A 22,701-nucleotide genomic window follows, 5' to 3' on the forward strand; every position below is an offset into this window, starting at 1 on the left:
TAAGACTTTCGTTGACTCTCCGTTGTGAACTGAAGGACAAAGTAGGTTCAGGTTGTAAAAAGCTCCAGCCTCCTCTCTGTTTCCCCTGCTACCCGCCCCCACTCCCAATGGTAGGTCGGCTCCGGAGCGTTTACTGTGTCCCAGGTCTTCCATCTACTGTACTTTCAGGTTTCCATCCCTCTGCTCATGTCTTCTCTCCGTGGACTCCATTTTTACCTTGTCTCATTTCCCCGCACCGGCCCCGCAAACTACACTGTTCCTTTGCCCCCGATGCAGATGTTTTCTCCTTTAAGACGCCTTTTGGACACAGCATCCAGGGCTTCCTCCTGCACCCACGCGTCATGTGTAAAACACAGCCGGCCAGCTGTGTGCCGCCGCCCTGTCGCCTCCTTCCCCAGCCCAGCAAACTGACCTCCCTTTTCCAGTCCGTGCCACTTTCAACAGATTATTGCTCTTATGTATCATGTTAAGCTTAGTTATCTGTGTAAATATTTTGTCTTGTTCACCCCAAAGTGAGCCTCTTGAGGGCAGAGGTTGTCCTATCTCTGAGACCCAACCAGCCACAAGGGCACAATAACTCTCAAATGAATGTGTGAACAGATGTTTTCTTGCCTTAAGAAATGTCAGGAGATGCCCAGCACCACTAAAAAAAAGCTTCTGTTCACCTAAGTTCTTAAAAGTCTTTTTTTTTTTCTGTTTTAAAAGTCATTAATCAGCCCACATGACCCTACTGAGGAAACCTCATATTAGAGCTAATGAACATTGACTCAGATCATGAGGAGCTGGCCAAGAACCCAGGGTTGGCCAGTGGGAAACCTCAGCCTGGAAACTTGACTCTTTGGGTTTCACAGCCAGTACCCTGGCAGCTGTACTGGCGTTACTCTGCCAGGCACACCTCGTCGCCTGTCCAAGAGCCAGTCACCTCTCCTGCCTTGTTTCTTTACCCCACTAAGAGAATCAAATTTTGTTCTGCTGGTGGATAGGGGGCCCTTGATTTCAGGAAAGTCAGCTCCTCGGCCAGTCCCGGGGTGGGGTCAGTCAGAGTTGGGTTAATCAAGTCATGGCCATACTATCCCTCCCTTGCAAATGGGGGGACCATGCGACAAGTTCTAACCTACGAGATGGAAGGCAAGGTCTGCTAGGGCTTCAGGGAAGGATTTCCTTCCTGGGAAAAAGGCAGAGTCATATCCTCTGGCCTTTCAGAGGCCTTGGTACCCAGCAAGAGGACAGGATGCTGGAGCCATAGCAGCCAGCTTTCAAAGATGAGAGGACAGGTATGAGGACAGAAGGCTGTTACAGTAATACTGGTGGAACAGATGTACAGAGAGAGCCTGGATCCCTGATGCCCAACGTCAAAACCTCCCACCTCCAGACTTCTTCTGAAATAAATAAGTATCCTGGTGGTTTCAGCTTTTGAGAGTTAGTTTTCTGCTATTTGGGGCAGAGCACACCATACCTGATTGCTTTTAGGGGGAAAAAAATTAAAGTGGTGACAGCATCCTAAGAGGAAACATAAGTGACTGGATGAAATACACAGAAGTCATGACAACACAGTAGTCAACACAGCAACAAGAAATTTGGTGGGTGACTTGTATACATTTGTTAAGTGGCAGGGGAGACTCACCAAGAAGGTCCAGGAACATTCATCACACAAGGAACATTGGAAAGCATTATCTTTGGTGTTCCCAGCACTGTGCAGGATGTTGAGGATGCAGAAATAGAAGACGGTGTCTATCCTTAAGGAACTTGTAGTCTGGTGAGGGAGACTGGTGAGTAAGCGGCAGTTAACTAAGAATGTGATCATTGCTGTCTTTTGATAGGAGTGCACTCAGGGAACTCTGGGAATTCAGAGGAGGACCATGGAATCGTGGCCGGCTGGGGAATAGGCGGGGTCTGGAAAGACTTCTTGGAGGTATTAATATCTGAGTCTTGAAGGTGGAATAGGATTTTGTCAAGTGAAGAATGGTGGGGAAAGGCGAGAAGGGGCACTCGAGACAGAAGGGACGTGTGCCAAGGTGAGAAATGGAGAATTTGAAAACTGCAAGTCTTCTGCCCTATTTGATCGAGATCTTTTTCAGTAGAATTTGGCAAAACTGGTGTAGCTACAAGTGTTCTGTACATTTCTGGTATTTAAAAATATTTTATAATGATTTCTAAGTGGATAAATGGGAGGTGAGAGAGGAATGCAAAGCGTATAAAGCAGCATTTCGCAGTGCATGTCCCTCAGAGCTCTAGGTCCTTGGGATGCTGAACACTTGTAGGTGGAGTAAAAGAGGAGGGAGTGGTTTCTCCGGTCAAATCAATTTGGGAAGTGTTGCGTTAAATAAAACTGAAGAGTTTTCATTCCTGCAAGAATTCCCAGAGCCCTTACTACCCTCATGTTAACTGTCACTGTCCAAAAGGAGGCTACCACCTGGAACATTTCCCAAAATGTAGTTGACCATACGCTCCTTTTTATGTAACCGTCTGCAGAACTGAGGCTTTGGGAAGGACTGGTGATACGCTCTTCCTTCGGGTAGCTTGACTGAAAAAGACAGTATAGTTACAGGGTGGCAACTAGGGTGCGGTCGCATAAAGGGAGACATCTCGTAAGATGGGAGAGTCAAGAGCATGTGTATATGCCAAGGGCGGAAAGCAGTGGTGAGGGAGGCTAAAGACACCAGAGCCGGAGTTCGTGATTGGGAGGGCAAACAGGCTATTTGAGATGACAGGAGAGACAGAATCTTCAAGGACTTCTGCCAGCATCTCTGTTCAAGATGTCAAGATTGCCATAGTACTGTTTCCATGTTCTAGGAGCAGGTTGGACTCTAGATCAGAGACTTAGTATACATACACCAGAGTCTACTTAACTGAATTTAGGTATCAATATTCAACAAGTCACAAAAGACAGAAACCCCAACCCAAATTGACTTAAGTAGGAGTTTAGTGGTTGTTGTCATTGAGAAGTACATGGTAAGTAGCTTCAGGCATAGCTTAATCTAGAGATTAACCATGTTATCAGGACCTATCACTCACCTCGTAGGTTCTTCTTAGTTGGTTGCACTCTTAGGTTCCTCATAGCTCTTGGCAGCTTTGGCCTCTTCTGGTTGCAAGAAGGTTGCAGCTCCAGCCTTCACATCAACCATCACACTACTAATTCTATGAAAGAAGAAAAACTTTCCTTTCTCAAAAGCCCCTGGCTCCTTACTGTGCCTCCTTAGTCTGAATGAATTATGTGTTCATCCCTGAATCAATCCCTGTAACCAGGAGGTAAGGCATATGCTTAAATCAGTCAGTGTGCAGGCCTCCCCTCTCCCATGAATGGTGGTAATTCCCAAAGGAAAACCAAGGATTCTGTGTCTCAAGAGTGGGATATGTAAAGAAGGTAACTCCCTCCCATCTCCAGAGAAAGGAAATTCCCAAAACAGGCCCTTAGATTTTACCCAAGATGGTTTGAAACCCTCAGTGTTGGAATGCTGGGGATCCCAGATGTGACAACGTGAATGAGATCCCTCCGTTTGCCGCACCTACAGAAACAAAGGGCGTTGACAGCCGTCGTGGGGAATGCTGACTGATGCTTACTGAAGAAGCCCTGCAGTAAATCCTCTTTAGAAATAAACAAAAAGCAGTTTTGGGGGACCCAGCATTCACCAAAGACCAGAACCTGTCAGCTACAGGCAGAAGTCATTAGCGGGATTTATTCGTGCCCATTGCCAGCATGGAGTCCAGGGGGAGATCCGCAAAGGGGCCCTCTCTCTCCCGGAAACCTAGCAGAGGCGTGAGGAAGACTTTCTGGGTAAAGTTTCAGAGAACCTAATGCATAAATCCCCTTAACAAACACTGGGATTTGGGTTTGTAACTCATCCCGCTCAGCTTAGGTCCCGTGGAGGCAAGCTGCCGTGGGGCCAACACGACCAAAGCAGGGGAGAAAGGGGTAGAATTTATGATGACAATAGGGAAACTGCTTAAAGTGATGACTTTTTCACAACGTGGCATCGTGCACGTTTTTCCTTTCAAGGTAGTCCCTGAGCTGTTGCTAAAGATCCCGTGAAAACAGCCAGTTGCTGGCTGGTAGGTGTTGTCCCCTTCCTTTGATTTACAACTTCACTAACCTTCATTTCTCCTCTGATGGAAGCCGTGCCGTAAATCGGCTGGATTCTCCCAAACTCCATGGCAAGTTAGAATGGGAAAGTCTAGGTTCTCTCCATGTCTGAATCATAGAGGATATCATTAGTTTGCTGTTTCTGCTTCACCAGGAAATTTTTAAAAACAGACATGCATTACTATATGTAATAGATGAACAACAAGGACCTCCTGTCTAGCACAGGGAACTATATTCAGTTTCTCGTGCTAACATACAATGGACAAGAATCTGAAAAGGAAAACAAAAAGTGTGTGTGTGTATGTGTGTAAGTGAGTCACTTTGCTGTACACTTGAAACTAACATTGTAAATCAACTACACTTCAATAAAAAATAATTGAAAAAAACAGAAACAAAAACAAAACAACAACAAAACAACACACACACTTCCCTACCCTGCCCCACCCCCCCCAGCCCCCACTGACAGACATTCTTCCGAGAGGTACCTCTGGCTTGGAGAAAAGTAGCCAGAGTTTACATCCAGACAGCGAGCCGTGATCTCTCTTTACCTATTTGTTGCATTAGCTGCAAAGTCAGAGCAAATGGTGAGTCTCAGAGGAAAAGATGCAGAATGCAGCCTGCTGAATAAAAGAACAGGAATGAGCTCATGTGATGAATGCTCTGCTCTATTAGTGCTTTGGCCGTGGATTTGGCCGCCATTCAGCAGCCTCCACGGCCAGCGTTCTCCCTGCTTTTTCTTTTCCTCCTCCTGTTTGGTTGCAAACTTATTTTGACTGAGGATTTACTTGTCACCTCATGTTGACATTTCAAGTTATTGCATTAAGAAAAACACAGGAGAAAGCAAACAAGCAAGTATATTCCAACAGGTCACCAGGCATAGAAGTCATACTCAAATTTCAAAGAAAAGGAAGGGGGTGGAGGTGGAGAATGGAGGACAGATATATTTACAAGGGGGAAAGAAAAAATCCTCCTAGCTTTTTGGGCCCAAGACAGATCCTAGAATCTGGATATTTTTCTCAGCTACTGGGACGGCTAAGAGGGGAGATTCTGGTCCCAACTGAAGTTGCCAGGTAATTCTGCAGAATCATGCTACCATTCTGATGTCTCTGATTATAAGTGACTGCAACAACAAAGTGAATAAGTCTGCTTTAAGAACTGTGTCTCTAGGGGACAGCTTTGCTTTGGTCTGTGAATTCCCCAAAGGCAAGCTGAGACTATGTAAATTAAAGAAACAGAGCCTGTGACAACCAGCTCTGTGGTTTTATTTGATTTTTCCAAAACACATGTCCGTCAGCATGTTGTAGACACCACCATATGATTAAAGCACAGCAATAATCACCCCTATATTGCATTTTAATTGGTATAATGTGTGATGACTGGTCCAGTTGGAACCACTAGGTATACTTTTACCTTTGAGCAATTTCTTTGATTCATCAGACTTTCTAACAACATAAACAAGGAGTCAGGAAGTCTGCACTCCGGGCAGGGCTTGGCCACTCATCAGCCTGGTGAACTTGGATAAGTCACTAAATATCTTTGGATCCCATTTTCCTCAGCTATAAAGTGAAGGATTTATGCTAGATAGAATCTGCCTAGTCTTCCATTTCTGCAAAAGCCCAAAGCCTTTTCTGGTCTCTGGAATTTCATTACTGAATTCAGAGATTGGAAATCTCTTTAGCAATTGAGTCTCTTCCCTTGTCATCTGTGACAAAGATGACTTTTGTCTAAACTGTGGGTTTCTGGAACACGTTTCAGTGAATGGCATCATACACGTCTTTAATTAGCTTACATTAAACAAGAGAGGGAGGAAAAAACAGCAATAGCAATATAAATAGTTCTTCCTCTGCCATTCCATTCCACAAGCACTTGCCCTGGAGTAAATGTGAGACAGGAGTCAGGAATCTGCGTCGTCCTCTCAGAGGATGAACATCTTCCTGTTTTGAGTGTGATCCTAACACCTTAAAGATATATATTGTTTTTGCACAACATGGCCCCCAAACATAAGGCAACTCTGTTGCCTAACTGAACGTTTGGCACTTAACTGATGTACTGTATCTGTTCCAATGATGGAGGGATCACCTGGCTGTGTTGGACTTACTGAAAAAGGGTATATTGACCTACAAGTGACAGGTCAATATTTAAGTTCAACTTTGAGGGATTGTTGAGTGTAATGTTGACTCTTCACAATTTTTGCTTTCTCTGATGACTTTAGAGTCTGATAACCCTGCCCTTTCCCCTGTTCCCACAGCTGAAGAAAAGACTTATCTGTAAAGACCAGTAGATTTCATATTTTATCTCTGCTTCCATTTGGTTTGTGAAATGATGAGAGTGGAGTTAGGGATGGGAAAGCATGTTAATCCAACCCACTGTACTTTATGGCTTTTAAGGCTACTGAACTAGCCTCTCAAGACTTATTCTTTCTCATTGTCCCCTGGGAACTTGCCTTTCAGCCTGTGATCACCAGGTTGGGCTCTCAGACAACATGTAAGCCACCAGCTTCATGGCCAGCCTTGGAATCCTAGTAGGATTTGAGCTCAGAGAGCGCTTCCTTTGGGCCATATGATTGGTAACATCTTATTCCAAACACTTCCAGAAAAAGGCAACAGATTTCTACTTGAATGAGTCCTTTTTAACGAACTAAAAGCAAATGAGTGGAAAAAGATTAGGAAGAGACACCAACAGGAGTATTAGAGCCTCTTTATCTGGTTATGAAGCTACATTTTTAACAAATTCTAAGCACATATATTCCACTTAAACCTCTTCATCCTTCTCTTCCATTGGAGGCAGGTTCACAGAAAGAGATTTCTGCTTCTCCTGATAGTCACTTTACCCTCCACAACTCCAGAAGCACTTCAGATCTTCAAAGCTCTTAATAAACAGTGACTTTTACAATTATTTATAAAGCAGTGATACTTTAAAAAAATTGTTTTGCTCTCTTAAAAATGTATGTCATCGTAAAGACAATAATGACAGATGTTGATGACAATAAGGAAACATTAGAACCCTTATATGTTGCTGGAGCGGGTGTGGATATAAAATGGTGTAGCCACTTTGGAAAACAGACTAGAAATTCTTAAAATTGTTAAACATAGAATTACCATCCGATTCAGCAGTTTCATGCCTAGTTGTCCAAAAGAAACAAAAACATGTATCTCTACAAAACTTATATACAAACGTTCAGAGGAGCGTTATTCATAAAGGCTAAAGATGGAAACAACCCAAATGTCCCTCGAGTAATCAATGGATACTCAAAATGTGGTCTGTCCGTACAATGGAATACGATTCAGCGAGTTTAGAAAATGAAGTACTAATACATGCCACAATGTGGATGATTTTTGAAAACATGCTAAATGAAAGAAGCCAGTTACAAAATGCCATGCAGTATGTCCCTGTTTATATGAAATGTCCAGAATAGGCTAACCTGTAAGAGACAGAGAGTGGATTACTGGTTGTCTAATGGGGCTGGAGTGGGCAGAAAGGAATATACTAAAAATCACTGATGTATATACTCTTTACCTGGGTAAATCATCCAGGATGTGAATTATATTCAAGAAATACAATTAAGAAATAGGCTCAGAAAATGTTTAATTATCATTACTTAGCATGTTACATCTTTTGGGGAAAAGACTGTATTAAAAATTTTGCAACTAAAAGCAGCAGAATTCCCCATGTTTGGTTATTCTTTGGATATAACTGTCTTCCAAATCAAATTCAAGTTGATGTTTGCTCATTGTTACCATGCGCTGAGCTGTGGCATGGACGTAGGGTGTGGCCATCCAGTAACGAGGAAACACCCGTGTCAGGCATCGCATGCCGTTTAAGGGGTTTGTGTCCTTAACAAAAGAGGACAGGTACAAAGCGGGATATGTCACACTTACACATGAGAATTCTCCCGTAGGCCAGGTGAACACTCTTATGGTTTTGATACGAGGCACCAACTCTAATGTGATGAAGCTGTATACCCTGATGACCTGGAAATTCAGTGGAATGCCTTAGTATTATGGGTTACCTCCAGGCAGAACCAGATTTCTTGTCTTCACATCAAAGTAGATGTAAAAGGGAGGAAAGCCTATATATAATATGTATATATGCTATGTATGTAATTATTACATTGTTATTATTATATTAATGCACTAGTAGCTGTATAACGTGGCTGTTTCCCAAGCACTGTGCTGATATATGTAGTGCATACTACTTTTTATGTACTCATTTAATCCTCATGGGAATCCTTTGAGGAAGATATTACTACCATTTTGCAGTTGAGAAAACCTGAAGAGAATAGAAGTTAAGTAACTTGTCCTGCTTACCCAGCCAGTTCTCATTCAGGATTCATGAGGCATTTATCAAGCAACTACTAAGTACGGACATTAAAGATACAAAGAAGGATCAAACACAGCCCCTGCCTTCAAAGAACTTAGAGAACTGCGCCGGGGCAGAGTTTAGTTAAGTCATTTCAAAGGTAATGGAACTCAGATTGGGGGATTTTTCTGGCGCCTGTCTTAGAACTATATGGCCAAGATGAACGCGATATATGGATATAAACAGCAGGGTTCTAATGGGAGGAGGTGTCCTGGAGAAAACGTTATTAACTGCGTCTAGGACTCTTGGGAGCCACTCGTTTATTATTAAGTTCTTTGATGACACAGACCATTGCTCAGGAATCTCTTCCCAAGGCAGTTTATAAACATCAAATAATTTTTATGGTGGGTAGTTCCAGAAAGGGTTAAAGTTAGCTTCCCTGGGACACAAAATGGGAAGGTAGCTGAACATGATTTCAAAGGGATTTTTTAGGAGAGAATTCCAATTACAGAGAAGTAATTTCCCTTTCTAGCTTACTAAGCTCTATTTCAGACTAATGCAGCTTCAAGATTCATATCCCTTCTCCCCTTATTTCAACAGATATTTTGAATATGAAAATCTTATGTCAAAACTTAGCCAAAGCCTTCATCAGGCTTTTGAAAGGCTAAGTAAGAATTCTGTTTCTAGGAATAAAAAGATTCAGATCAGAAAGATTCTTTGCCAGCTAGAGTTCTTTTTTGGATGGTAGTTCAAGCAGCCTTTAATCATATTTTTGTTGATTATTTATTAGTTTCCCTGGGAAATCAAAGACTCGGTAACGTAAAATGTGTTTTCCCTAAGATATTTTATGAATCAGAATCCCCAGTAAAGAAATAATGGAAAATACATTGCCTTTGCTGATATGGACTAATTAGTAATTAAAACACCTTTCTCTAGGCAGTGCCCCACGTGGAAATGCTAAATGACCCAACTGGCCCAATTGTACCAACCACGGTTTCCATACAGCCAGACAAACACAATTTGTCTCTACCACCCAGACGAAACTCTTACGCCCTTACTAGATAAAGAGAGTGCTTTGTCAGTAAATCAAAACTGTAGAGAACTAGAACTAATGTAAGTGAAAGGACAGGCTCCAAGCCAGCTGTGTGGGTAAACCCACACTGAACCAAATGGGGGAACTAATGAAACTTAATACATGTGTATTCCAGCCATCAGCCCGGAGTCTGTGGGACGCAAGCTTGCGGTTGTTTGTCAGTGTGAGAAGTGTGAAGGCTGACTTCCATTCGCAGCCGTGTCGGGCTGCCAGCCCGTGGCAGTTTTGGCCAATACCTAGCTTGCTCTTGGGGAGCCAGACCTTGGCTAGCTTCCTAATGGAGGTGAGGGGAATTGTGAAATATGTTTACTTATCCAGATCATCCTGATCAAGTGAAATCAAAGGGCACTGGGGAAAAAAAAAAAATCTGCCGAAGTAAAACACAACAGAAAGATGATGCATTGTATGCCTTTGAGGCCAGTATAGTTTGGGGGGAATACAAGATGAATATCCATGAAAAATGTGAAGACAATTAGGGGTAATAAAATATATCTGTGTGACGGAGGCAAGTAGACCACGGTGTTAAAAGAGCAGACGCTGGAGCCAGATGGTCTGAGTCAGAGCCCACTGTGCCACTTACTAGGGATGAGACCCAGAGCACATGGCTCACCTCTCCTCTGCTTGGATCGTCGTCTGTAAAGGGGAGGTGATAAGAGTACCCACCTTGTAAGGTTGTTGTGAGTTAATACATATAAAAGGTGTTGAGAATGGTATCTGGCATGTGATAAGCACAACATAGGTTGGTTATTGTTATTATAGATCAGAAATCACAAACTCAAATGCTTACAATACCCAGGGGTACCAGCCCAGTCATCACTGGCAACAGAGACGTGGCCTCCGGCGTGGAGACAATAGAGAGTGGTAGGGACAGTGGCAAACTATTCTCCAGTACAGCCACCCCTCTGCTCTGCACTGGATGTGGCCCTTTGGGAGCTGGTCCCATGTTGCATCCGTATCTTCTGATATTTCAGAAGAAGCTGGAAATGAATCTGGATTTTTAAAAATCTCCCAGCTCCTTTAAATGTTGTCAGTTTATCTTAAAACCCTGTACAAGTCAAGCAAAGCACCGTCTGCAGGCTGGGGGCCACCATCTAATGACCTCTTTGGTCTAATAATGAAACATTTAAACGTAGCTTATGGAAATCCATCTGATGAACTTACTGTCACACTGTGAAACAGATTCGTTTCGATTCCAGAAATATTCATCGGGTTCCTGCTAAGTGTCAGACCCTGTGCTGGTGCCGAGGCCACAGTAGAGGCCAAAGCAGGCAATCCGAGGAACCCACTCCCTTTACAAGATTTTGTACAGAAAAACAACACCTGGCACTTGGTAGATACTCAATAAATGTAGGTTCCCAGCTCCTTCCATTACCTCTGCTAAGTCTAGACCTGATCCAGTGAGTGTTTGGGAGCTAATTAAGGTTCCTGGGCAGCAATCATGTGATGCAGTTATAAAGTCGATCGCCAAAGTACCTACTTACCGACTTGGGCTTGCAAAAATGTTTTGCAATTATTTGCATATAACTTCACAAATTTTCCAGTTTCTTCTTTGAGAGTACGAGCTTCCTTCAAGCTTCCAAAGAGTGTTCCGTGGGGCACCAATCCTGTGAGCTAATCTAATGTCTTTGGGAAATAAGGAATATTCTATAGCCTTCCCCCTTTCTTGGAGATTCACAAAGCCCATTAGCAGAGCCCAGTAAAGGCTCTGAGGGAAGACTGGAATTTAGGAAACTACTTGATGAGCATTGCCTCAATGAATATTTCCCAAGTATACTTGACCAAGGAACCCTTCCTCCTTTTTCCCCCTAGTTAATGCATCTGAATATGCCCAGTTACTGATACTGTTTGACCCATTTGAGGAAATGCTGGATTGCCAAATTATAGTTCCTGCCAGGAACTGTAGTTGCCTCCAGTTTCTTCCCCATGCCAGCATCCACAGATGAAGCTATCTCCAAAGGCTCAGACTTCATTTTCAAATTTGAATGTGACAGTGGCCATCTTGTTGGTACCTAACAACTGAATTGTAAGTTCCTGGAGGAAAGAGACTGTCATTCTTGTCCTCTCCCAGCACGAAGCTCGGGGTCATTCCACCATGGGTGTTTAGTAAACACACATTGATTGCTATGAGATTCCTTTTGCCACTGTGGTGTTTTAACCCACAAGTAAATGACCCCAGCAAAAAAAAAAAAAAAAAGGCAGGAAATGTTAACAAAGGATAAATTTGGATAAAGAGTAGATGGACGTATGGGGGTACTATTCTTGTAACTTTTCTGCACCTTTAAAGTGATTTGCAAAAAAAGAAAAAGAAAAACAATGATTTCCAAATTTTAAAATTCCTCTCAGTTCATCAAACTGTGCTCTTAGATGGTGTAAATTATTCCTCAGTTAAAAAAAGAAAAAACATTGCAAAGTGACTGACAGAAGCAAGAAAGGAAACTGAAGGATGTCCATAAACAGGTCAAGAAAAAAGGGTGGAAATTTACTGGGAAGAAGAACAAGTGAGCAATAAAATCAGCAGTTGGAGTTTTCCCAAAGATCAGTACCTGATACTGGTTTCAAGATGGTATCTCCCAGGAGCCCAGTTCCCAGGCTGCATTCCATCTTGGATCTGTCTGCCCAGACCTCCCAGCAAGCCTTGTGCCAGTGGTACCTGCCAGTACGTTCTGCCTTCACAAGTTGCCGACTCCCCCACTACCACACTGTCCTCTCCCCCCACCGACAGCTGCCTCCTACGTACACATCTGGCCTTTCTGCTGTGAATCCAGCCCAGTAATCTCCTCCAGCGTCAGGTAGCTTTCTCCATGACTCACCCCACCCAGCCACACGCTCTGTGCTTCATGGCAAGATTCAACTTGACCCTTCTTTGGAGAAAGAGGAGTTCGTGTCACAGTTGAGGGTTCAGCTGTAAAATGATACTGCCCACACTCATAAGCCATTGAGGAACTTGAATTTATTTCTGACTGTCACTTTGAGCTTTGCACAGACCCCAACAAACAGGGAAACACTGAGCTAAGGTACCTGTCCTTCTAAGCCTCAGTGGCTCTAATGTGTCTTTTTGGTTGTGGGCAGAGTATTCATTCTTTGACTTTAATACAATTCCTTCCCTCCTAGCTCTTCACATTTGTAAATCTTCATTAAAATGTCTGGGAAATTCATGTGACATGCCCCAACCCAGTTGTAATGGTCAGAGGAAGCCCATCCCAGCCTTTAAAATCAGTCCTGTTGACACTGCTATTTTTACCCCCAGTCCCTGCCCCCTCTTCACCACCTCCTGAATTTTATGAACGCGCGAGCAATTTAGGACAGTGAGAGTCACAGGATTTTAAATAACTTCATTCCTAGGTGTGTTTGGTATGGAAACAAAGATAACCCTGTTCAAGAGTGAATTTGTGCCTCTGGGTGAATGGCCAGGTGTTCTTTTAACTGAACTGTGAGACTAATTTCTTCCTGGCCTCTGGAAACCAGCTGAAGCAGTGGGCCAGCTGGTGTATCTTCAATCTTGCATACCAACATCTTTCTCTGATTCACAGATTTCCTTTATCCCCAGCACTTCCTCTGGTATGTGCATCCCCGACAGTAAGCGATATCTCATTGGATTTAGGCATTTTGAAGTCGTGAGTCTTGGAGGGGAGGGGCAGGGGAAGGAAGGAGGGTGGATGGTTACATTAGACTATTTCCAGAGGAAACCTCCTCTTAATCTCACTCACCTCTGACTCTTGTGCGTCAGGTGATCGCCATACTCACAGGAAAAGAGACTGAGGTAACTGAGGATGTCATTAGGAACATGATTTTTCAATATTTAAATGATCTCAGAGAAAACAAAGTTAATTTTACATCCAGTTGTTGTAATATCCATGACTAGGTGTATAAAACAATAAGAAAGCTATGGAGATTGTTACCTAAAGGAGAAGTTTCTTTTGGAAGATTTCAGATAACTTGCAGTTGCAAAGCACAGCTTTTTCGTTTTAATTGACTCACTTTCGATGGTTTGAGATTTGGAGAAGCCCGGAGGTTTACCTGGTGAGCCCACAGAGTAAAACTTGATATTAGGAAACAGAAGCCTGTACCTGACAGTCTATGGTTCTTGGAATACCAGATCATCCCCGTAATTTATTTTCCCAAATAGCTGTGACATATAAGATTCTCCATGCACTCGAAAGGGTATTTGAAAGTCACGAGCAAGTGATAGAGGACCCGTGGTGACTTGAAGCATGTCCACTTTCGGCAGTGTACGCCTGTTGACGCTTCTAGTATAATCTGTATCCTGTCTCACTCACAAGTGTTTGAAAGGAAATGCATTTTTCTTTGCTAGTGATAGATGGGCTTTGGTTTTCAGAAGCCTGCAGCACTTCGGTTGAAGCTCTGTCTTTTTCAGAGAGGAAATGTACAGGCCCCCCCCCCCCAATGAGAGTTGCACCAGGAGGCAAACTGGGGAGCCTCCTTTGGTCTGGTGTGTGGAAGAATTTTGGTCGACCGAACCAAGTAATCACTCCCACGGCTCAGCTGGAGAGCGCCGTTCTCACGTCACTGGCCCGGGTCTAGCTTGCCTGAAGTCTGTGCTGTTAAGATGTGCATGGATTTTCAGGCTTTTTTAAATGGAGAGAGATGTCCTGGATATTTCAACTGCAGACACCCTTCAACTGGATGTTGTCAGATATTTCCATATAACAGAAACAGTTATGTTTCATGTAAAATCTTATAGCAACTTTCACTCCTAAGACTGTGCATCCCCTGTACTGTTTACACTCAGAGTTGTGTGTTAACAGCAGTTCTTTGCATTTGGTGACAGTTGTAATCATTGAAGTAGCACCTCAGAAAACAACAGAGAGGGGTGGGAGTGTAGCTCAGTGGTAGAGCGCATGCTTGGCGTAGGTCCTGGGTTCAATCCCCAGTGCCTCCGTTAAGGGGAAAGATAGACAGACAGACAGACAGACAAAGAAAGAGAGAAAGAAAGAAGGAGGGAAGGAAAAGAAAGAAAAAAAGAAAGAAAGAAAGTCAATATCACTTTAAAAAAAAAACCCAAAAGAATAATCTTAAAAAGGGAATTTCCCATGGTTAATAACTAACAATAAAATAATAAAACTATGCCCACAGCAGAAGGGACTCTGGGACAAGAGCAGAAAGTTTGGACCAACTTTTTAAAAAAGATTTTAAAATGTGAAGACTTCTGAAAAATTCAACTTAAAAAAGAACATGAATAATGACTATTCATATTTCTTTTTTTATATCTTTCACTTTTATTTTTATTTACTTATTTTTAACTGAAGTATAGTGGATTTACAATGTTGTGTTAATTACTGGTGCACAGCCTAGTGATTCATTTTCATATATATATATATATATATATCTCCTTTTTCATATTCTTTTTCATTATAGGCCATTACAAAGTGTTGAATATAGTTCCCCGTGCTCTACGTGTTTATTTATTCATATTTCTTAACTGTTTACTGAACGTATGCCAGATACTCTGCTGCATGCTTAGGGAGATTTCTAAACTTCATCCTCACAACACTCTATAAAGCAGGCACTTCGTTATCCCTAGTTGCCAGATGAGAAGGCCGAGCCTTCATCAAGTGACTTAGGGTCAGACAGCCTCCAGCAAGTAGGGAGAACAGAGTTCCAACTCACGTGCTTGACCTCAGAGCCATTGCTCTTGGCCATGTTTCTATCTTACCTCACATTCCATTTCTTTCTACAACAGAGGTCACAATCTAAGAGCCAGGAGGCCAGATCCAGCCTCAGGTAACAGTGGTAGCTATTGAGCAATTACGATGTGTCAGGATGATTTTATGCACCTTCCTTTATTCCTCCGTTTCATCCTCAAAACAACTCTATGAAGTGGGGGGCACTCTCCCCATTTACCTGTGAGGAAGACTGACATTCAGATTAAGTGATGTGTCCTTAATGCAGGCAGTCTGATCCCAAAATCCATTCTCTTAACCATTATGTTAAAAATGTAGTTGTTTCCCAACATTTATTTTTTGAGGGGAGGGGGTGGTTTGCTTTTTGTTTTCTTGACATTTTTAAAATTAAAGTATAGTCAGTGTACAATGTGGTGTCAATTTCCGATGTACAGCATAATGTTTCAGTCAGACATATACATACATATATTCATTTTCATATTCTTCGTTATATTACAAGATATTGAATATAGTTCCCTGTGCTATATAGAAGAAATTTGTTGTTCATTTATTTTATATGTAGTAGTTAGTATCTGCAAATCTCAAACCCCCAATTTATCCCTTCCCACCCCCTGTCCCCCCAGTAGCCATAAGTTTGTTTTCTATGTCTGTGAGTCCATTTCTGATTTATAAATAAGTTCGTGTCTTTTTTTTTTTTTAAGATTCCACATATGAGTGATATTATATGGTATTTTTCTTTCACTTTCTGGTTTCCATCACTTAGAATGATGATCTCTAGGACCATCCATGTTGCTGCAAATGGCATTATTTTATTTTTTATGGCTGAGTAATGTTCCATCGTATAAATATACCACAACTTCTTTATCCAGTCATCTATTGATGGACATTTAAGTTGTTTCCACTGTCTTTGGCTATTGTAAATAGTGCTGCTATGAACATTAGGGTGCATGTATCTATTTGAATTAGAATTCCCTCATTTTAAAACCTGGATATTTCACATACAAGTGAAGATGTCTGACTTCTCTTGGGAAAAAAAGAAGACTGAACAATACCGGTCCCCTTCCACCTGGCCACAATCACTCGGCAGCAATGGGTAGCTGCTGGTTTTACAGGGAATAGCTCTTCCCTGGTCACCACTACCCCTCATTTTCATTGTGTTTCCTCTTTGGTTGCCCACCTGGACTTTGGAGGCATTTTATTTTGCAATCCCAGTCTACGGTCTCCCTGGTACTGGAGCTGCCTCTGCTACAGCTGAAGTGTCTTTTATTGTAACACAAGATGTTCCGTGCATTTCTCCCAAATAACAGCAAATTCTTCCTCCCTGCCTTCCTCCCTGTCCTCTTCCCCCAGAGAAGGGCGACCCTGCAGGTCTAGTGTTGGTGCCCAGCCAGGTGGGGAGCATGTGAGGTTTATAACCTTTTCTCTCTACCTGGTTGATGGCACTCTGGTGGCGCTTGGTGGCATTAACCAAGGTAATAACAGCATCTCCAGCACTGGCATACAGATTGGTAGGCTGTTTTGTGACACAGAGATACCCAGCCTCTGTACATGTCAGAGGAAAATACGACTGTAACATCCAGACAAGGAGAGAAAGATTTTGGCCGGTACATGCTTCCTTCTCAAGCTAAAGATTTAAATATTTTAAAAGGGCTTTTCCAAGAACTCAGTCTTGATTATGTGTTCCATGTTGGGCCAAACCAATGCATTATTGGTAAGATAATGAGTGGCATTCACCCAAGGGTAATCCTTTCAGGGATTTTGATGATGCAGTAAATCATGAGCGTAAAGCCTGAGTGGTTTATGCCATTAAAACCTCAAGATAGAATTAGACTTGTAATCACCACTTGCCCATGTTTTGTCATTTATGATAATTACAGTAGTAATAATCCGTGTATTGTTGAGAAGTAGCAGTCAGAAGCATCCATCAATTTTTTATCGACACCAAATCAAGTTGATACTTCATCTTTCCTGCAAAAATGTAGATTGCTCCAATTAGTCTAAAGAAATTGGGCAGTCATTAGCAATGAAGTAAGCAGTTAATCTACAGAACATTTCTGGTCCCTCTGATGCCAACCATCCCTCTTAATTATGGGGAATATCGTGAGCTGCTTTGGGACTCTGTCAGTAGTGCCATTGTTGGCTTAGATTAGAAGAAGCATCAACGTCCCTGCTTTTATTTAAAAGAATGCCCTAATACCCCCCCAACCCCCACCTTGTACCCCCTCTGCACTTCCAGGCAAATTTATTCTGGAGCAGAACGCTTGAATCAAAGCAGTTGGCATCTTCTTTCTCTTATTTAGAAATAGGAATTTTCCCCAATGGCTTCTTCAAGTGATGGTGTGTTAGCTCACCATCCTATGCTTGTTAACTATTCTTGTTTGCCTTACCCAAATCCTGGGATAATCATCTCCTTAAAAAGAAAAATAAAATAAAATAAAAAGAAAGAAAGAAAAAGGGTGGGGGTGGAGAGAAAAGTCTGAATTTAAAGGAAAAAAATCCAACTAGTTGTGAAGAAATCCTGGTGCTAATGAGCTTTCTGTATCTGCCTCCAGTCTTTTCCCCAGGCTAGCCTGGTCTCCCTCTCCAGACATTTTCAATCAGCACTGCCCACAAATTCCACTGAGCAGCTGAATAATGCAGGGTGAACATTTCAAATATCTGTATCTGTATATATTTTCTATTTAGGAACTTTGGAAATGAAAGAACTGGAAAAAGTAACTCACCCCTCATCTCCCACCATGACTCTCAACTCTGTAACCATTTTTTGGTAGATTTTATTCCAAGCTCTTAAACACACACACATCAAGTTTTGTTGTGGTCTTAGTGTTACTGTTATTATAACCTTTTCCTGTTCACTTGTCCTAATTATTTTTCACTTTACTAATAGTTTTAATCATCATTTTTAATGGATGCATAATACTCTATTAAATATGGAGTATATATTTCTTTGTGGTTTGGGTTCTTTCCCTGAGGTGTATTGTGCAAAGTGAAATGCTGGATTAAAATTTATAAACCTCTTTATAACTGTTGATACATATTGACAATCCCCTCTCCGAAAGGATTATACCAATTTTAAAAACTCCACCAGTAATATATGCAGATACCAGTTTAGTTTCAGTGAATGAGATTTAAATTCAGCTGTGTTGTTGTGCTTGTAGCTAGGCTGAAAATGTCAATGCTACCCTTCCATAATGAACAAATGGGTACAGTATCAAATTGTGCTCTGACTCAGATTGGCTTAAACAAGGGCAATTATCGTCTCACATTACAGGAACTTCAGAAGTAGGACAGCTGTAGGTTGATCTGATCAGAGGCCCAATGGTGTCATTGAATACCTGGATTCTTCTCTCTTCAGCTCTGCCATTGTAACCTTTACCCTTATGCTGGCTTCCTTCATGTTTCAAATGGCTGCAGCGGCTCCAGCCATCACATCCAGATGTAGAAGCAACAGCAATGGAAAGAGAGCAACTCTTCTAGTGTCTCCCTCTCAAAAGTGAGAAAATCCTTCATAGGAACTCCCACTTGACCTTCCCTCTGGTCTCATTGCCCAGATCTGGGTCAGATGTCTACTCCGAAGCCAAAGACTGACGAGAGGAAGTGGGAACACCATCATTGGCTTATTAACCAAGACCTTCCTCCTGAACTGACAGTGGAGTCCATTTCCCCTGAGTGTTGAATACCTGAAAAAAATAGAGGTTCTGTTAGCAAGGGAGAAGGAGGAAGTGGTTGTTGGGGAGGTAACCAAAGTACCTCCCACAGGCACCATAATTTTCTTTCTTCATTCTCTGGCACACTCTCAAAACCATTTAAAATTTTTTAGTAATAATTTATGCATTTAACATATGCAAATTATATGCAAGTACTGGGCTTTGGCCAGTACTGGGCAGTACTTGTAAGGTCCTCCTGTACACCGATCATGCTCTGTATTTCCTTTAGATTTTCCTAAAAACTGACCTCAGTCCTGGGTCCCTTAAGACAGAAACTAGGAACTCATCTACTTTTATATACCTTTGGTGCCTGGGTCTCCTTTGGGGAAGAGGTAGAAATTGGAGAATGTCCTGTTTGGTAGAGAAATTTGACATCTAGTAATGCCATTGTCAGGGCTTTTGCCGGGACCGAAGGTTTCCAGTCTGATGAAACAAGTCTCGCTGTCCAGTCTCAATCACTCTGTGCATCTTATTCCGCTGCACAGCCCAGCATGCTGAACATTTCACTGCTCATTAGCACCTCCAGGGAAGGAGAGGGGGATTGAGGAATTCAGGTCAGTCACATACTTCTGGTTTTATCTCAGAGAAATGGCTGAAATTCCTGCCTCAGTGAGTATTTTGAAAAGCCTGTAGTTTATTTCTACATGTATTTCCCCACTAATGGGACATGCTATGTTTTATTGTAAAATAAATTAAAAAAAATTTTTTAAAGCAACAACAGAAGAAAACATGTCCCTGGGTTGAAGAAACCAGTCTCAATGCTGTATGTCTCAGAAATCCGGTAGTATTTTGCATTTCATGTATACAGCTGGATCATAGGATACAGATGTTGTCTCTGTATCGATACCTGGCTTGCAGTACTATGTGGCACCAAGGATGTCAAGGTGATCTTGGACCAAAGCTGCCCATTCCTTTACCCAAGTAGATGAGAGCCCAAAAGGTACCCATTTCTTACCACACAGTGATGGAGTCATTGCTTCAGTTGTTTTTCTGGGTGGAGACCAGGAAAAAAAGAAAAAAGAAAAAAAAAACCCACCTACTATACTTGTGTACTTTTTGTTTTACAGTTTCATTAGGGTTTTTACAACATAATTACATGTTCTAATAATGAGATTACATATGTTTACACCACTTATGTAATCAAGTGTCATTGTACTGACTCCTTGAACAGACAATGGTAGAAAGTACTGGAAACAAACATGACACAACAAAATACTATTTCAGGAAGGCTGTTGGAGTGGATGCACCACAGCCCGCCAGAATAGGTGGCTCGAGATGAATGTAATAGCCTTCAAGTAGCTGTTAGGGTTTGTGTAGGTTATCACACCAAGGATGACTTGCATCATTTGGTAGCAATACTATAGATAGCTGTGCGAAAGCTGGTCCGGTTCTGGTTTGGTCTCTTTTCTTGCCCTCACCTTCTCTCCCTCCTTACCTCGGTACTTACTTCCCCTCCACCCTCTCCAGCATGCCTCCTCTCCTCCTCCCTACCCGCTTCCTTTCTTTTACGGGCCAGGAGAAGCGTTTACAACAGTAGGCTGATGGGGAGAAATGGCAGAGATTCCTGGGACTTTATCTCCCACTAAAGTGACCTGTGAATGGAAATGTTTGAAGGCAGCTGGCTTAGAAGAGTGAATGTGGTCCTCAAAATTTTCTAACTTACTCCTCAGAGGGTAGACTGGGTATAAAGTCAAGGTTCAGTGGGTTTCGCAGCCCTTTTGTAGCGTGGTGTCCTTGTGATATAGAAAAAAGGGAGAGAGAGGAAGGTAAAAAACTACAATGTATATAAAATTAGGAGCCTTTAAAATGAAGAATGATATTACAGACATTTCCTTAGAAACAGCATGTTAGTTTATTGTCATTGTTTCTTCCATGACTGAAAAACAAAATGTATTGAAAGGGTGATTTTTTTTCCAAGTCAACTCCTTTCCCTTAGGTTTTTTTTTTTCCCCCAAGAAAAAAAAATTAAGCAAGAGTTTTTTTAGTAGATTTTTTTTTTCGGGCTACTGTTACATTATTAGGGTTCTTCCAGAACCTTTCCATCATGTCACCTATTGAGTTTTTCTGTATTAAAAAAATAAAATAAAATTCCTAATCACCTGTCCTAAGTTTATGGTTGAGAACAGTTTGGGGGGACTAGTTAGTCATGTTCTCCTAAGGACAGTATCTCTTAGGTGTGCTGCTCGTGGTCCATATGGAGCAAATTAGAGAGTGAAAGAACGGAGTTGCCACTGTTTCTGATTGGTTACGGTAGTATTAAAAAAAAAAAAATTTGACTTGCCCCGCTCTGGAGAAGAAAGATGGATAAAATGCTCTTTGAACACACTAGGCTTTTTTTTTTTTTTTAATGTCGGTACAGAAGGGTTGCATTTATATTTGGCTTTCCAGACCTGTCTCTTGACCTTCTAATTACTTTATTTGAAACAGCACTGAGGGTATAATAAACCTGGAGGTTGCCTCTCCTTTGCTTTATCATAAATTAAAGCTGCCGGTTTGTTGAGGTGAAAGTGGAGGCAGAATGTTCATTACCGCTCAAGTGACGGCTTGTCAATAGCAGTGCTTTTTAGTTTGTTCTAGTCAGCACTTGCTGTGCATTTTGTTGGACCACTGGGAAATAAATACAACAAGATTATACATTTGGAATACCACAAGAGTTCACGGGGAAAAAAAAACACACAAATGATAAATTATACACTCGGTAGAAAGTGACATGCTATCTTGTGCTATTAACAACCACAGATAATTGCAACGAATTGTAATTGCAGTTTGCAACTTAGAGTACAGTGTGTCCGACATCAATCTTAATAGTGAACAAAGCAATTTATATTAAAACTTAATTCGCTTGGTAACTTTCGGCTGTATTCACGGGAGCTAACAGATGTAGCTTTTCAGAAAGTTCAAAGGCATGTGAAACATGGCAAGAAATGCTAATGCAGTAAGCCTTGGAGAAATATTGCATTACTACTTGTAATGAAAACAAATGTATGTCATTATCTCCTAGTTTGTGTTTATTTAATAAAATATGCAGTTTGCGCATTGGTGAATTCAGTGTTTCTGAATGGATAGAGAATGATGTTCTCTTTGGAATCGGCGGCCAGACAGGACTAGTAATTATGCATCTAGTATAAACAGGCTGCTTTACTATTTTAGTAGCATGCCCCTTAATGCTTCAGTGGGTTTTGTACGAGGTGTAACAGCAAACTGGCGTTCACTTTATTCATGACTTTCCTTAGATTGGATGTCTTTGAAGCAAGAAAGGGAGATCTCCTGGAATTACTTAAGAGAACAAGCATATTTGTTTTGTGAGCTTGACTGATGGCCAGTAGAGCAGTTGAGTGAAATCTCTAAACTGATTAGGGCTTTAGTTCAAATAATCTTCTACCTTTTTCATTAATTTATTCCTTAATGCTATTTTGCTGCTCTTCTACCAAGGATAATAATCTCACACTCGCTGACCTCCATGAGTGGATGACCTGGAGCCCATAACTAATCTTATTTACCCTCCTGACCAGCTGAACCTCATTTACCTTGACTGGATAAAGAGCCTTGCGTTGCTAAGCTGCCCCTCCTTCGGAGCGTTCTGGTTAATCTACAGTGAAGGGGCGACAGTAGGCTTTCCCAGTCAAGATCCAGAGGCATCCGGGGTGCTGGGGAGACTTCGTGCCAATTCTCTTCCTTTCTCGAAAGCACTTTTCCTGTGTCATTTTTCACTCTGAGATTTTGAAAATGACAGAGAAAAACTGGGGGTGGGACTTAGCCCTAGTCCCACCCTCCCAACGCAACTATGTTCATTTTGAATGTTAGTTTCCAGCCAGGAGCCATGTGAATTCAGTGTCTAATGTGGGCATCATTGTCAAATATGTGTACCTTTGTATTCTC

General features: G+C 41.9%; 1 protein-coding gene and 1 long non-coding RNA gene across 3 annotated transcripts in view; one reads left to right on the top strand and one right to left on the bottom strand.

The window, feature by feature from the left end:
- Positions 1-22,701, top strand: part of FTO (FTO alpha-ketoglutarate dependent dioxygenase) — a 345,689-nt gene that overhangs the window by 248,763 nt on the left and 74,225 nt on the right. The window lies entirely within an intron of this gene.
- Positions 1,882-13,541, bottom strand: LOC106729787. Of its 2 annotated transcripts, none has more exons than XR_001366200.2 (6): positions 12,017-13,541; positions 4,630-4,701; positions 4,092-4,189; positions 3,423-3,506; positions 3,016-3,138; positions 1,882-2,524 (listed from the first exon to the last, which is right to left on the bottom strand). It is a non-coding gene; the product is annotated as an uncharacterized LOC106729787 (long non-coding RNA). The 2 variants fall into 2 exon arrangements; XR_004322410.1 differs by having other exon boundaries at positions 4,567-4,701.

Source organism: Camelus ferus, chromosome 9 (assembly GCF_009834535.1).
Source record: "Camelus ferus isolate YT-003-E chromosome 9, BCGSAC_Cfer_1.0, whole genome shotgun sequence".
Lineage (NCBI taxonomy): Eukaryota > Metazoa > Chordata > Mammalia > Artiodactyla > Camelidae > Camelus > Camelus ferus.